Here is a 16,105-nt window from a genome sequence, read left to right on the forward strand (position 1 = left end):
CCCGGGGGGGCCCCGCACCGCCGGGGCCGGGCACGGGGGGGACCGGGACGGCCCAGGCCCGGCGGCCGCCGCACTCACCGGCGGCCGCCGCACTCACCGCCGGCCCGGCCGCGCCGCCGACACCACCGCCGCCGCCGCACTACGGCGAGCCACGAGGGCCATGACGGGCGGGCGGGTGCGGCCCGCGTTGCTGGGAGACGGGCGGCGGCGCCGGGCGGGCCGGGCCGCGGGAGCCGCTCCGCGCTCCGGCCGTGCCGACCCAGGCCGCCCTCCCGGGGGCAGGCGCAGAGACCCCCGGTCCCGCGGGTGGGTGTGAACTTCCCCCGGGAGAAAGCGAGCAGGCTGTGGGGCCAGCGAGGCCCAAAGCTCACGGCCACGGCGCTGGGCAGCCGGCCAAGGCCAGCCCGCAAGGAGGGAGGCCTGGGGAAGGTGCTGCCAACCCCTAACGCTGGCCCTCGAGAAAGGGAGAGGAGGAGGAGGAGTAGGAGGAAGCCGACAAATGAGCGTGGAATCTCCCAGTGCAGAGATTAATGGCCAACTTTATTGTGCCGGTGGAGGGGCATCAGGGCCAGCACTCGGGGACGGCACACAGCTGGTCCCACGGCGGCGTCTGGGCCGGCTGTAGGGGGTTTGGGCCCGACGTTGCAAGCGGGAGCGTTCTCGCATCCGCACGGGCCCAGGGGGGCTGGAGCGTCTGCCGCTCTCGAGCGCTGGGGAGCTGCAGGAGGACCCTGACGGCAGCTGGCTGGCGGTGCTGGGGCTGCTGGTCTCTGGTACCGGCGAGCTGTGGGACGACCCCAGTGCCGCCTGGCTGGGGGTGCTGCTCTCAGCACTTGGTGCTGGCATGCGTCTGCTCTCACGGCGTCCGCTGGGCCGGCTGTAGGGATTTTGGGCCCGACGGTTCAACCGGGAGCGGTTTCGCGTGCGGTCGGGCCCAGGGGGGCTGGAGCGGCTGCTGCCCTGAAGCCTTGGGGAGCCGTGGGATGGCCCCGATGCCGCCTGGCCGCGGGTGCTGGGGCTGCTGGTCTCGGGTGCCGGGGAGCCGTGGGAAGGCCCCGATCCTGACTGTCTGGCAGCGCTGGGGCCGGCGAGCTCCGAGCTGGCACCGGAGGCTGTAAGGGGAAGCAGGAAGGTCAAGGGCCCGTCTCCTCAGGCCCGGGGCAGGATAGGCCAGAGCGGTGCCCCCAGCCCTTCCGGAGCAGAGAGGCTCTGCCAAGCTGACCCCAGGCACCCGCTGCCCGGCCTTGCCTGGCCCCTGGCCCCCCTGGCCCCAGCCGAGGGGCACGCAGGTGCTTTGCCTCTTACCGCTGCCCAGGCCAGCACAGCTGACGCACTCCCAGCTAGTTGTGCTGTGCTTCACGAAGGAGCAGCGTTTGTGGGTGCCTTCGGCAGCACAGGAGCAGCACAGGAGCAGTTGCCAGGGCCTGGGGAAGCAAACAGGTTCATGGCTGTGAGGAAAAAGTGACCGCAGCACGGGATTGTTCTTCGCCCTTCCGCTTCGAGCCCTTGGCGAGACCGAGATCCCGTGCAGAGCCCCGGGGTGCAGCTTTGGCAACTTACCCCTCTTCCTCTGCCTCCTCCCTGCCTCCCGGACAAAGGCACTCCCTGGCATCACAGCGGCTGTGCCTCTCATATAATTGTTCATAGGCACCATCGTCCTCCCATGATGGTCCGCTTTTGGCGAAGGAAGGGAAAATTGATGAGCCCCTGCTGCCCCGGCATAAGGCAGACGCAGGGCGTCCCTGCTCTTCCCCCTCTGCCCTGTTTCCAGCTCCTGCGTGAAGCTGAAGCCCAGACTCACGGGACAGCGGAGGGCCAGGACTGCTGGGGCAGGCCCTGGCACGGCACAGCGCTTGCACCCTCCTGTCCTGTGAGCTGAGAAGAAAAAAAAACCAACCTCCTGGGGATTCGGATCCCCATGGTGAGCATTTCCATCAGAAATCGATATTCATTTTGACAATGCGGGCAGCGGAAGGAGGAGAAGCCAGCATGGATAGCCTGATTCTGCATGCAGCCCCTGTGGAACCAGGCGTGTTTGCACGCTGGGCACACCATGGTGCCGTAGGACTTTCTGTCTCCCACAGGGTGGAGGCAGATGAGGCAGGTGGTGGTGTTCTCCTCCGGAGCCGCCTCCACTGCCTGCTCTGGGCGGTGCTCCCAGCAGAAGGACCTGGGGGGAAGAGGAAAGGGATGAGCGAGGTGAGAAGTGCTGGGTCCTTCCCCGGTGGTGGCGAGGAGGGGAGAGGAGGTGCGAAGGAGCACTAGACCTTGCCCGGCTCTGGCTCTGCCTGTGACCGGCCGCTGGGAAGGGTCACTGTGGGTTCCCTTCTTGTCTGGCTGATGCTGACAGGAAGGGGACTGAAGGCGAGGAGCCTCCGCCACGAGGGCCGGCTGCCCTTACCTGTAGAGCCCAAAGAACTGGGTGACGCATCCGCCCTCCACGGCACAGGGGAGATGGAAGCTGCGGTCGCAGCCCGTCTCCCGGCAGGTGATGGTGGCCCCGCTCTCGCCACAGACGAAGCAGTGCTGGAAAGAGCAGAGCAGCCCCCATCAGCGGCAGCCTCAGGGCCTCCGCAGCCAGCCCCGCACCTCTGGGCAGGGCGCAGGATGTGGCCGAGGCTGGGTCACACCGCACAGATCCGCCTGGCGGAGGCGGCTCCTGTGTTGGAGCCTCTGTGGAGCTGCTGGGAGCAAGACTCTTGTCTCCAGAGCTGGTTGGAAGGGCTGGGCTTTCTTTCTTGGGGTCTGGGCTAAGGTCCCGCAAGCCTCTCCTGGCACAAATCTCCCTGTTCTTGGCGGGTCCTCACCTTCTGTGCTGCGCGCTCGATCGTGCGTCTGATATCCTCAAGGCTATCCCCATCCCTACTCCTTTGCTGAAAAAGCCCGTTGGCAAAAAACTGCAGGAGAGAAAAGACGAGGAGTTGATGAGGAGTGTGTGGCAGGGAGTGCCTGTCGGAAAGCTGGAGGGAGCCCCGGAGGAACTCACCAGGCAAAACACGTGGGCACAGAGCCCTTGCTTCTGCAGTTTGCGCCCGCAGATATCCGGGTCAGCCTGTGCCCGGCGACACAGCACGCATGCTGGAGGGGAGAGAGCAAATGGCACCGGGAATGAGCACCTCTGCGGGGCCGGGGGAAGCGTCCCTGAGGGCTGTTCCCCACGGGCCTGCTCTGTCCCTGCCTAGCTGGCTGATGGGCAGGGCTGGAGGCCTTGGAGAGGAAGGGGGCACTGCAGGCCCGGGTGTCCCAGCAGGTGCCCGCTGCCCGGCCTGGGCCCCGCTTGCTGAGGAAAGGAAGGGCCCTGCCCCGGGGAGGTTGGGGAGCTCCTGCCTCCCCCTGCCACCGCTCTCGGCCCCACGCTGACCGCCCCGACAACCCCTGCGCCAGGCTGTGGGAGGGAGACTTTGCTCTCACCCTGCTCCATCGAGTCGGGGGCCTTCCGCTTTCTTGCACTCATGGCGCACGTCAACGGTGAGCATTCAAAGAGTCCCTGTCGCAGCAGCGCTGGGGTGCCTCTTCCAAATGCTCCTCTGCTGACTGTGAGGGAGAAGCGGGAGGTGGGTGAGGGAGAAGGGAGATGCGGCTGAGCTTGCAGCACAGGCCCAGAGCCCCGAGGTGTGGGGCCCCCCTCCTCGCTGGGCAGCCCCGCGCAAGCCCCGTCCCTCCCCTGCCCTCTCCTCACCTCACCAGGGCGCACCGACCCACGGCCCAAGCCCAGCGCTCCTTTTTGTGGGCTTGCCCCTGCATGTCACAGTGGCCGCTGTGACATCATCGCCGCTGGCCTGCGCGCGCCCCAAACACGGGCAGGGACGCCCTCGGCCACCTGCCACCCACTCGGAGACGGCCCCCGCCTCGCAGGGGTGCCTGTGAAGTGCCGAGGCGGGCGCCCGAGCCCTCGGCACCCACGTAACCGGAGCGGCTGCCCCTGTGGCAAGTGCAGAGTCAAATGCCAGGTGCCGCGGGGCAACCGTCGAGGGTGGCACCGTTGGCCGAAAGGTGCCGTTCAGGCAGTGCGACTCCAGGGCTCCAGCCCTGGCCAAGGGAAAGCTCTGCTCCTGCCCCCGGCACGGGGAGTGCTGCCAGCAGGTCGGGGAAGGTGATCCTTCCTCTCTGCGCCACCCTGGTAAGGCTGCATCTGCAGTATTGCCTCTGGTTCTGGGCTCCCCAGTAGAGGGGACAGAAGCGACCTTTGAGCCTGACCTGCGCTCACACATCCCGTCCGCTCAGACGCGGCGGGTGGCCGGGGCACAGCACAGGACCTCAGGACGGCACCTGAACGTCGCAGGTGGCCCAACATCTTTCTCCTGAACTCCTTAGCGCTTTGGTGATGTGCTGCCTCCAGAACAAAAAGCAGTGGGACCGCAGGCTGGGGAGTGACGGTGGAAATGGCCTTTTTCCGTGGCAATAAACTGCCTTTCAGAGTCAGTGCGAGGCTTTCCTTGGTGGGGTAGGAAGCTGCAAGCGACTGTGGGGCAGCGTGGGAGGCAGTGGGTGGGAGCGTTGATCTGTTTGAGGGTAGAAAGGCTCCACAGAGGGATCTGGACAGGCTGCATCGATGGGGCAAGGGTTGTCAAGCACTGGAACAGGCTGCCCGGGGAAGTGGTTGAGTCCCCATCCCGGGAGGTATTTAAAAGACGGGTAGACGTGGTGCTTAGGGACATGGCTTAGTGGTGGACTTGGCAGCGCTAGGTCAACAGTTGGACTTGATGATCTTAAAGGTCTTTCGCGACCTAAACAATTCTATGATTCTATGGGTCAAAAGTCTCTGGGGCCGGGGCACGTGATTTCGGGGGGCGAGCCATGAGGGCCACGCCATGTGGGCAAGCGCAGTCCACCTTGCCAGAAGACAGGCAGTGGCGCTGACTGGGCCGTGCCACGCCACCCTCCCGGGGGCAGGCGCAGAGACCCCCTGTCCCGCGGGTGGGTGTGAACTTCCCCCGGGAGAAAGCGAGCAGGCTGTGGGGCCAGCGAGGCCCAAAGCTCACGGCCACGGCGCTGGGCAGCCGGCCAAGGCCAGCCCGCAAGGAGGGAGGTCTGGGGAAGGTGCTGCCAACCCCTAACGCTGGCCCTCGAGAAAGGGAGAGGAGGAGGAGGAGTAGGAGGAAGCCGACAAATGAGCGTGGAATCTCCCAGTGCAGAGATTAATGGCCAACTTTATTGTGCCGGTGGAGGGGCATCAGGGCCAGCACTCGGGGACGGCACACAGCTGGTCCCACGGCGGCGTCTGGGCCGGCTGTAGGGGGTTTGGGCCCGACGTTGCAAGCGGGAGCGTTCTCGCATCCGCACGGGCCCAGGGGGGCTGGAGCGTCTGCCGCTCTCGAGCGCTGGGGAGCTGCAGGAGGACCCTGACGGCAGCTGGCTGGCGGTGCTGGGGCTGCTGGTCTCTGGTACCGGCGAGCTGTGGGACGACCCCAGTGCCGCCTGGCTGGGGGTGCTGCTCTCAGCACTTGGTGCTGGCATGCGTCTGCTCTCACGGCGTCCGCTGGGCCGGCTGTAGGGATTTTGGGCCCGACGGTTCAACCGGGAGCGGTTTCGCGTGCGGTCGGGCCCAGGGGGGCTGGAGCGGCTGCTGCCCTGAAGCCTTGGGGAGCCGTGGGATGGCCCCGATGCCGCCTGGCCGCGGGTGCTGGGGCTGCTGGTCTCGGGTGCCGGGGAGCCGTGGGAAGGCCCCGATCCTGACTGTCTGGCAGCGCTGGGGCCGGCGAGCTCCGAGCTGGCACCGGAGGCTGTAAGGGGAAGCAGGAAGGTCAAGGGCCCGTCTCCTCAGGCCCGGGGCAGGATAGGCCAGAGCGGTGCCCCCAGCCCTTCCGGAGCAGAGAGGCTCTGCCAAGCTGACCCCAGGCACCCGCTGCCCGGCCTTGCCTGGCCCCTGGCCCCCCTGGCCCCAGCCGAGGGGCACGCAGGTGCTTTGCCTCTTACCGCTGCCCAGGCCAGCACAGCTGACGCACTCCCAGCTAGTTGTGCTGTGCTTCACGAAGGAGCAGCGTTTGTGGGTGCCTTCGGCAGCACAGGAGCAGCACAGGAGCAGTTGCCAGGGCCTGGGGAAGCAAACAGGTTCATGGCTGTGAGGAAAAAGTGACCGCAGCACGGGATTGTTCTTCGCCCTTCCGCTTCGAGCCCTTGGCGAGACCGAGATCCCGTGCAGAGCCCCGGGGTGCAGCTTTGGCAACTTACCCCTCTTCCTCTGCCTCCTCCCTGCCTCCCGGACAAAGGCACTCCCTGGCATCACAGCGGCTGTGCCTCTCATATAATTGTTCATAGGCACCATCGTCCTCCCATGATGGTCCGCTTTTGGCGAAGGAAGGGAAAATTGATGAGCCCCTGCTGCCCCGGCATAAGGCAGACGCAGGGCGTCCCTGCTCTTCCCCCTCTGCCCTGTTTCCAGCTCCTGCGTGAAGCTGAAGCCCAGACTCACGGGACAGCGGAGGGCCAGGACTGCTGGGGCAGGCCCTGGCACGGCACAGCGCTTGCACCCTCCTGTCCTGTGAGCTGAGAAGAAAAAAAACCAACCTCCTGGGGATTCGGATCCCCATGGTGAGCATTTCCATCAGAAATCGATATTCATTTTGACAATGCGGGCAGCGGAAGGAGGAGAAGCCAGCATGGATAGCCTGATTCTGCATGCAGCCCCTGTGGAACCAGGCGTGTTTGCACGCTGGGCACACCATGGTGCCGTAGGACTTTCTGTCTCCCACAGGGTGGAGGCAGATGAGGCAGGTGGTGGTGTTCTCCTCCGGAGCCGCCTCCACTGCCTGCTCTGGGCGGTGCTCCCAGCAGAAGGACCTGGGGGGAAGAGGAAAGGGATGGGCGAGGTGAGAAGTGCTGGGTCCTTCCCCGGTGGTGGCGAGGAGGGGAGAGGAGGTGCGAAGGAGCCCTAGACCTTGCCCGGCTCTGGCTCTGCCTGTGACCGGCCGCTGGGAAGGGTCACTGTGGGTTCCCTTCTTGTCTGGCTGATGCTGACAGGAAGGGGACTGAAGGCGAGGAGCCTCCGCCACGAGGGCCGGCTGCCCTTACCTGTAGAGCCCAAAGAACTGGGTGACGCATCCGCCCTCCACGGCACAGGGGAGATGGAAGCTGCGGTCGCAGCCCGTCTCCCGGCAGGTGATGGTGGCCCCGCTCTCGCCACAGACGAAGCAGTGCTGGAAAGAGCAGAGCAGCCCCCATCAGCGGCAGCCTCAGGGCCTCCGCAGCCAGCCCCGCACCTCTGGGCAGGGCGCAGGATGTGGCCGAGGCTGGGTCACACCGCACAGATCCGCCTGGCGGAGGCGGCTCCTGTGTTGGAGCCTCTGTGGAGCTGCTGGGAGCAAGACTCTTGTCTCCAGAGCTGGTTGGAAGGGCTGGGCTTTCTTTCTTGGGGTCTGGGCTAAGGTCCCGCAAGCCTCTCCTGGCACAAATCTCCCTGTTCTTGGCGGGTCCTCACCTTCTGTGCTGCGCGCTCGATCGTGCGTCTGATATCCTCAAGGCTATCCCCATCCCTACTCCTTTGCTGAAAAAGCCCGTTGGCAAAAAACTGCAGGAGAGAAAAGACGAGGAGTTGATGAGGAGTGTGTGGCAGGGAGTGCCTGTCGGAAAGCTGGAGGGAGCCCCGGAGGAACTCACCAGGCAAAACACGTGGGCACAGAGCCCTTGCTTCTGCAGTTTGCGCCCGCAGATATCCGGGTCAGCCTGTGCCCGGCGACACAGCACGCATGCTGGAGGGGAGAGAGCAAATGGCACCGGGAATGAGCACCTCTGCGGGGCCGGGGGAAGCGTCCCTGAGGGCTGTTCCCCACGGGCCTGCTCTGTCCCTGCCTAGCTGGCTGATGGGCAGGGCTGGAGGCCTTGGAGAGGAAGGGGGCACTGCAGGCCCGGGTGTCCCAGCAGGTGCCCGCTGCCCGGCCTGGGCCCCGCTTGCTGAGGAAAGGAAGGGCCCTGCCCCGGGGAGGTTGGGGAGCTCCTGCCTCCCCCTGCCACCGCTCTCGGCCCCACGCTGACCGCCCCGACAACCCCTGCGCCAGGCTGTGGGAGGGAGACTTTGCTCTCACCCTGCTCCATCGAGTCGGGGGCCTTCCGCTTCCTTGCACTCATGGCGCACGTCAACGGTGAGCGTTCAAAGAGTCCCTGTCGCAGCAGCGCTGGGGTGCCTCTTCCAAATGCTCCTCTGCTGACTGTGAGGGAGAAGCGGGAGGTGGGTGAGGGAGAAGGGAGACGCGGCTGAGCTTGCAGCACAGGCCCAGAGCCCCGAGGTGTGGGGCCCCCCTCCTCGCTGGGCAGCCCCGCGCAAGCCCCGTCCCTCCCCTGCCCTCTCCTCACCTCACCAGGGCGCACCGACCCACGGCCCAAGCCCAGCGCTCCTTTTTGTGGGCTTGCCCCTGCATGTCACAGTGGCCGCTGTGACATCATCGCCGCTGGCCTGCGCGCGCCCCAAACACGGGCAGGGACGCCCTCGGCCACCTGCCACCCACTCGGAGACGGCCCCCGCCTCGCAGGGGTGCCTGTGAAGTGCCGAGGCGGGCGCCCGAGCCCTCGGCACCCACGTAACCGGAGCGGCTGCCCCTGTGGCAAGTGCAGAGTCAAATGCCAGGTGCCGCGGGGCAACCGTCGAGGGTGGCACCGTTGGCCGAAAGGTGCCGTTCAGGCAGTGCGACTCCAGGGCTCCAGCCCTGGCCAAGGGAAAGCTCTGCTCCTGCCCCCGGCACGGGGAGTGCTGCCAGCAGGTCGGGGAAGGTGATCCTTCCTCTCTGCGCCACCCTGGTAAGGCTGCATCTGCAGTATTGCCTCCGGTTCTGGGCTCCCCAGTAGAGGGGACAGAAGCGACCTTTGAGCCTGACCTGCGCTCACACATCCCGTCCGCTCAGACGCGGCGGGTGGCCGGGGCACAGCACAGGACCTCAGGACGGCACCTGAACGTCGCAGGTGGCCCAACATCTTTCTCCTGAACTCCTTAGCGCTTTGGTGATGTGCTGCCTCCAGAACAAAAAGCAGTGGGACCGCAGGCTGGGGAGTGACGGTGGAAATGGCCTTTTTCCGTGGCAATAAACTGCCTTTCAGAGTCAGTGCGAGGCTTTCCTTGGTGGGGTAGGAAGCTGCAAGCGACTGTGGGGCAGCGTGGGAGGCAGTGGGTGGGAGCGTTGATCTGTTTGAGGGTAGAAAGGCTCCACAGAGGGATCTGGACAGGCTGCATCGATGGGGCAAGGGTTGTCAAGCACTGGAACAGGCTGCCCGGGGAAGTGGTTGAGTCCCCATCCCGGGAGGTATTTAAAAGACGGGTAGACGTGGTGCTTAGGGACATGGCTTAGTGGTGGACTTGGCAGCGCTAGGTCAACAGTTGGACTTGATGATCTTAAAGGTCTTTCGCGACCTAAACAATTCTATGATTCTATGGGTCAAAAGTCTCTGGGGCCGGGGCACGTGATTTCGGGGGGCGAGCCATGAGGGCCACGCCATGTGGGCAAGCGCAGTCCACCTTGCCAGAAGACAGGCAGTGGCGCTGACTGGGCCGTGCCACGCCACCCTCCCGGGGGCAGGCGCAGAGACCCCCTGTCCCGCGGGTGGGTGTGAACTTCCCCCGGGAGAAAGCGAGCAGGCTGTGGGGCCAGCGAGGCCCAAAGCTCACGGCCACGGCGCTGGGCAGCCGGCCAAGGCCAGCCCGCAAGGAGGGAGGTCTGGGGAAGGTGCTGCCAACCCCTAACGCTGGCCCTCGAGAAAGGGAGAGGAGGAGGAGGAGTAGGAGGAAGCCGACAAATGAGCGTGGAATCTCCCAGTGCAGAGATTAATGGCCAACTTTATTGTGCCGGTGGAGGGGCATCAGGGCCAGCACTCGGGGACGGCACACAGCTGGTCCCACGGCGGCGTCTGGGCCGGCTGTAGGGGGTTTGGGCCCGACGTTGCAAGCGGGAGCGTTCTCGCATCCGCACGGGCCCAGGGGGGCTGGAGCGTCTGCCGCTCTCGAGCGCTGGGGAGCTGCAGGAGGACCCTGACGGCAGCTGGCTGGCGGTGCTGGGGCTGCTGGTCTCTGGTACCGGCGAGCTGTGGGACGACCCCAGTGCCGCCTGGCTGGGGGTGCTGCTCTCAGCACTTGGTGCTGGCATGCGTCTGCTCTCACGGCGTCCGCTGGGCCGGCTGTAGGGATTTTGGGCCCGACGGTTCAACCGGGAGCGGTTTCGCGTGCGGTCGGGCCCAGGGGGGCTGGAGCGGCTGCTGCCCTGAAGCCTTGGGGAGCCGTGGGATGGCCCCGATGCCGCCTGGCCGCGGGTGCTGGGGCTGCTGGTCTCGGGTGCCGGGGAGCCGTGGGAAGGCCCCGATCCTGACTGTCTGGCAGCGCTGGGGCCGGCGAGCTCCGAGCTGGCACCGGAGGCTGTAAGGGGAAGCAGGAAGGTCAAGGGCCCGTCTCCTCAGGCCCGGGGCAGGATAGGCCAGAGCGGTGCCCCCAGCCCTTCCGGAGCAGAGAGGCTCTGCCAAGCTGACCCCAGGCACCCGCTGCCCGGCCTTGCCTGGCCCCTGGCCCCCCTGGCCCCAGCCGAGGGGCACGCAGGTGCTTTGCCTCTTACCGCTGCCCAGGCCAGCACAGCTGACGCACTCCCAGCTAGTTGTGCTGTGCTTCACGAAGGAGCAGCGTTTGTGGGTGCCTTCGGCAGCACAGGAGCAGCACAGGAGCAGTTGCCAGGGCCTGGGGAAGCAAACAGGTTCATGGCTGTGAGGAAAAAGTGACCGCAGCACGGGATTGTTCTTCGCCCTTCCGCTTCGAGCCCTTGGCGAGACCGAGATCCCGTGCAGAGCCCCGGGGTGCAGCTTTGGCAACTTACCCCTCTTCCTCTGCCTCCTCCCTGCCTCCCGGACAAAGGCACTCCCTGGCATCACAGCGGCTGTGCCTCTCATATAATTGTTCATAGGCACCATCGTCCTCCCATGATGGTCCGCTTTTGGCGAAGGAAGGGAAAATTGATGAGCCCCTGCTGCCCCGGCATAAGGCAGACGCAGGGCGTCCCTGCTCTTCCCCCTCTGCCCTGTTTCCAGCTCCTGCGTGAAGCTGAAGCCCAGACTCACGGGACAGCGGAGGGCCAGGACTGCTGGGGCAGGCCCTGGCACGGCACAGCGCTTGCACCCTCCTGTCCTGTGAGCTGAGAAGAAAAAAAAACCAACCTCCTGGGGATTCGGATCCCCATGGTGAGCATTTCCATCAGAAATCGATATTCATTTTGACAATGCGGGCAGCGGAAGGAGGAGAAGCCAGCATGGATAGCCTGATTCTACATGCAGCCCCTGTGGAACCAGGCGTGTTTGCACGCTGGGCACACCATGGTGCCGTAGGACTTTCTGTCTCCCACAGGGTGGAGGCAGATGAGGCAGGTGGTGGTGTTCTCCTCCGGAGCCGCCTCCACTGCCTGCTCTGGGCGGTGCTCCCAGCAGAAGGACCTGGGGGGAAGAGGAAAGGGATGGGCGAGGTGAGAAGTGCTGGGTCCTTCCCCGGTGGTGGCGAGGAGGGGAGAGGAGGTGCGAAGGAGCCCTAGACCTTGCCCGGCTCTGGCTCTGCCTGTGACCGGCCGCTGGGAAGGGTCACTGTGGGTTCCCTTCTTGTCTGGCTGATGCTGACAGGAAGGGGACTGAAGGCGAGGAGCCTCCGCCACGAGGGCCGGCTGCCCTTACCTGTAGAGCCCAAAGAACTGGGTGACGCATCCGCCCTCCACGGCACAGGGGAGATGGAAGCTGCGGTCGCAGCCCGTCTCCCGGCAGGTGATGGTGGCCCCGCTCTCGCCACAGACGAAGCAGTGCTGGAAAGAGCAGAGCAGCCCCCATCAGCGGCAGCCTCAGGGCCTCCGCAGCCAGCCCCGCACCTCTGGGCAGGGCGCAGGATGTGGCCGAGGCTGGGTCACACCGCACAGATCCGCCTGGCGGAGGCGGCTCCTGTGTTGGAGCCTCTGTGGAGCTGCTGGGAGCAAGACTCTTGTCTCCAGAGCTGGTTGGAAGGGCTGGGCTTTCTTTCTTGGGGTCTGGGCTAAGGTCCCGCAAGCCTCTCCTGGCACAAATCTCCCTGTTCTTGGCGGGTCCTCACCTTCTGTGCTGCACGCTCGATCGTGCGTCTGATATCCTCAAGGCTATCCCCATCCCTACTCCTTTGCTGAAAAAGCCCGTTGGCAAAAAACTGCAGGAGAGAAAAGACGAGGAGTTGATGAGGAGTGTGTGGCAGGGAGTGCCTGTCGGAAAGCTGGAGGGAGCCCCGGAGGAACTCACCAGGCAAAACACGTGGGCACAGAGCCCTTGCTTCTGCAGTTTGCGCCCGCAGATATCCGGGTCAGCCTGTGCCCGGCGACACAGCACGCATGCTGGAGGGGAGAGAGCAAATGGCACCGGGAATGAGCACCTCTGCGGGGCCGGGGGAAGCGTCCCTGAGGGCTGTTCCCCACGGGCCTGCTCTGTCCCTGCCTAGCTGGCTGATGGGCAGGGCTGGAGGCCTTGGAGAGGAAGGGGGCACTGCAGGCCCGGGTGTCCCAGCAGGTGCCCGCTGCCCGGCCTGGGCCCCGCTTGCTGAGGAAAGGAAGGGCCCTGCCCCGGGGAGGTTGGGGAGCTCCTGCCTCCCCCTGCCACCGCTCTCGGCCCCACGCTGACCGCCCCGACAACCCCTGCGCCAGGCTGTGGGAGGGAGACTTTGCTCTCACCCTGCTCCATCGAGTCGGGGGCCTTCCGCTTTCTTGCAGACATGGCGCACGTCAACGGTGAGCGTTCAAAGAGTCCCTGTCGCAGCAGCGCTGGGGTGCCTCTTCCAAATGCTCCTCTGCTGACTGTGAGGGAGAAGCGGGAGGTGGGTGAGGGAGAAGGGAGACGCGGCTGAGCTTGCAGCACAGGCCCAGAGCCCCGAGGTGTGGGGCCCCCCTCCTCGCTGGGCAGCCCCGCGCAAGCCCCGTCCCTCCCCTGCCCTCTCCTCACCTCACCAGGGCGCACCGACCCACGGCCCAAGCCCAGCGCTCCTTTTTGTGGGCTTGCCCCTGCATGTCACAGTGGCCGCTGTGACATCATCGCCGCTGGCCTGCGCGCGCCCCAAACACGGGCAGGGACGCCCTCGGCCACCTGCCACCCACTCGGAGACGGCCCCCGCCTCGCAGGGGTGCCTGTGAAGTGCCGAGGCGGGCGCCCGAGCCCTCGGCACCCACGTAACCGGAGCGGCTGCCCCTGTGGCAAGTGCAGAGTCAAATGCCAGGTGCCGCGGGGCAACCGTCGAGGGTGGCACCGTTGGCCGAAAGGTGCCGTTCAGGCAGTGCGACTCCAGGGCTCCAGCCCTGGCCAAGGGAAAGCTCTGCTCCTGCCCCCGGCACGGGGAGTGCTGCCAGCAGGTCGGGGAAGGTGATCCTTCCTCTCTGCGCCACCCTGGTAAGGCTGCATCTGCAGTATTGCCTCCGGTTCTGGGCTCCCCAGTAGAGGGGACAGAAGCGACCTTTGAGCCTGACCTGCGCTCACACATCCCGTCCGCTCAGACGCGGCGGGTGGCCGGGGCACAGCACAGGACCTCAGGACGGCACCTGAACGTCGCAGGTGGCCCAACATCTTTCTCCTGAACTCCTTAGCGCTTTGGTGATGTGCTGCCTCCAGAACAAAAAGCAGTGGGACCGCAGGCTGGGGAGTGACGGTGGAAATGGCCTTTTTCCGTGGCAATAAACTGCCTTTCAGAGTCAGTGCGAGGCTTTCCTTGGTGGGGTAGGAAGCTGCAAGCGACTGTGGGGCAGCGTGGGAGGCAGTGGGTGGGAGCGTTGATCTGTTTGAGGGTAGAAAGGCTCCACAGAGGGATCTGGACAGGCTGCATCGATGGGGCAAGGGTTGTCAAGCACTGGAACAGGCTGCCCGGGGAAGTGGTTGAGTCCCCATCCCGGGAGGTATTTAAAAGACGGGTAGACGTGGTGCTTAGGGACATGGCTTAGTGGTGGACTTGGCAGCGCTAGGTCAACAGTTGGACTTGATGATCTTAAAGGTCTTTCGCGACCTAAACAATTCTATGATTCTATGGGTCAAAAGTCTCTGGGGCCGGGGCACGTGATTTCGGGGGGCGAGCCATGAGGGCCACGCCATGTGGGCAAGCGCAGTCCACCTTGCCAGAAGACAGGCAGTGGCGCTGACTGGGCCGTGCCACGCCACCCTCCCGGGGGCAGGCGCAGAGACCCCCTGTCCCGCGGGTGGGTGTGAACTTCCCCCGGGAGAAAGCGAGCAGGCTGTGGGGCCAGCGAGGCCCAAAGCTCACGGCCACGGCGCTGGGCAGCCGGCCAAGGCCAGCCCGCAAGGAGGGAGGTCTGGGGAAGGTGCTGCCAACCCCTAACGCTGGCCCTCGAGAAAGGGAGAGGAGGAGGAGGAGTAGGAGGAAGCCGACAAATGAGCGTGGAATCTCCCAGTGCAGAGATTAATGGCCAACTTTATTGTGCCGGTGGAGGGGCATCAGGGCCAGCACTCGGGGACGGCACACAGCTGGTCCCACGGCGGCGTCTGGGCCGGCTGTAGGGGGTTTGGGCCCGACGTTGCAAGCGGGAGCGTTCTCGCATCCGCACGGGCCCAGGGGGGCTGGAGCGTCTGCCGCTCTCGAGCGCTGGGGAGCTGCAGGAGGACCCTGACGGCAGCTGGCTGGCGGTGCTGGGGCTGCTGGTCTCTGGTACCGGCGAGCTGTGGGACGACCCCAGTGCCGCCTGGCTGGGGGTGCTGCTCTCAGCACTTGGTGCTGGCATGCGTCTGCTCTCACGGCGTCCGCTGGGCCGGCTGTAGGGATTTTGGGCCCGACGGTTCAACCGGGAGCGGTTTCGCGTGCGGTCGGGCCCAGGGGGGCTGGAGCGGCTGCTGCCCTGAAGCCTTGGGGAGCCGTGGGATGGCCCCGATGCCGCCTGGCCGCGGGTGCTGGGGCTGCTGGTCTCGGGTGCCGGGGAGCCGTGGGAAGGCCCCGATCCTGACTGTCTGGCAGCGCTGGGGCCGGCGAGCTCCGAGCTGGCACCGGAGGCTGTAAGGGGAAGCAGGAAGGTCAAGGGCCCGTCTCCTCAGGCCCGGGGCAGGATAGGCCAGAGCGGTGCCCCCAGCCCTTCCGGAGCAGAGAGGCTCTGCCAAGCTGACCCCAGGCACCCGCTGCCCGGCCTTGCCTGGCCCCTGGCCCCCCTGGCCCCAGCCGAGGGGCACGCAGGTGCTTTGCCTCTTACCGCTGCCCAGGCCAGCACAGCTGACGCACTCCCAGCTAGTTGTGCTGTGCTTCACGAAGGAGCAGCGTTTGTGGGTGCCTTCGGCAGCACAGGAGCAGCACAGGAGCAGTTGCCAGGGCCTGGGGAAGCAAACAGGTTCATGGCTGTGAGGAAAAAGTGACCGCAGCACGGGATTGTTCTTCGCCCTTCCGCTTCGAGCCCTTGGCGAGACCGAGATCCCGTGCAGAGCCCCGGGGTGCAGCTTTGGCAACTTACCCCTCTTCCTCTGCCTCCTCCCTGCCTCCCGGACAAAGGCACTCCCTGGCATCACAGCGGCTGTGCCTCTCATATAATTGTTCATAGGCACCATCGTCCTCCCATGATGGTCCGCTTTTGGCGAAGGAAGGGAAAATTGATGAGCCCCTGCTGCCCCGGCATAAGGCAGACGCAGGGCGTCCCTGCTCTTCCCCCTCTGCCCTGTTTCCAGCTCCTGCGTGAAGCTGAAGCCCAGACTCACGGGACAGCGGAGGGCCAGGACTGCTGGGGCAGGCCCTGGCACGGCACAGCGCTTGCACCCTCCTGTCCTGTGAGCTGAGAAGAAAAAAAAACCAACCTCCTGGGGATTCGGATCCCCATGGTGAGCATTTCCATCAGAAATCGATATTCATTTTGACAATGCGGGCAGCGGAAGGAGGAGAAGCCAGCATGGATAGCCTGATTCTGCATGCAGCCCCTGTGGAACCAGGCGTGTTTGCACGCTGGGCACACCATGGTGCCGTAGGACTTTCTGTCTCCCACAGGGTGGAGGCAGATGAGGCAGGTGGTGGTGTTCTCCTCCGGAGCCGCCTCCACTGCCTGCTCTGGGCGGTGCTCCCAGCAGAAGGACCTGGGGGGAAGAGGAAAGGGATGGGCGAGGTGAGAAGTGCTGGGTCCTTCCCCGGTGGTGGCGAGGAGGGGAGAGGAGGTGCGAAGGAGCCCTAGACCTTGCC

The sequence above is a fragment of the Platalea leucorodia genome (genome assembly GCF_965183815.1).
Source record: "Platalea leucorodia genome assembly, chromosome: 9".
NCBI classification, from domain to species: Eukaryota; Metazoa; Chordata; class Aves; order Pelecaniformes; family Threskiornithidae; genus Platalea; species Platalea leucorodia.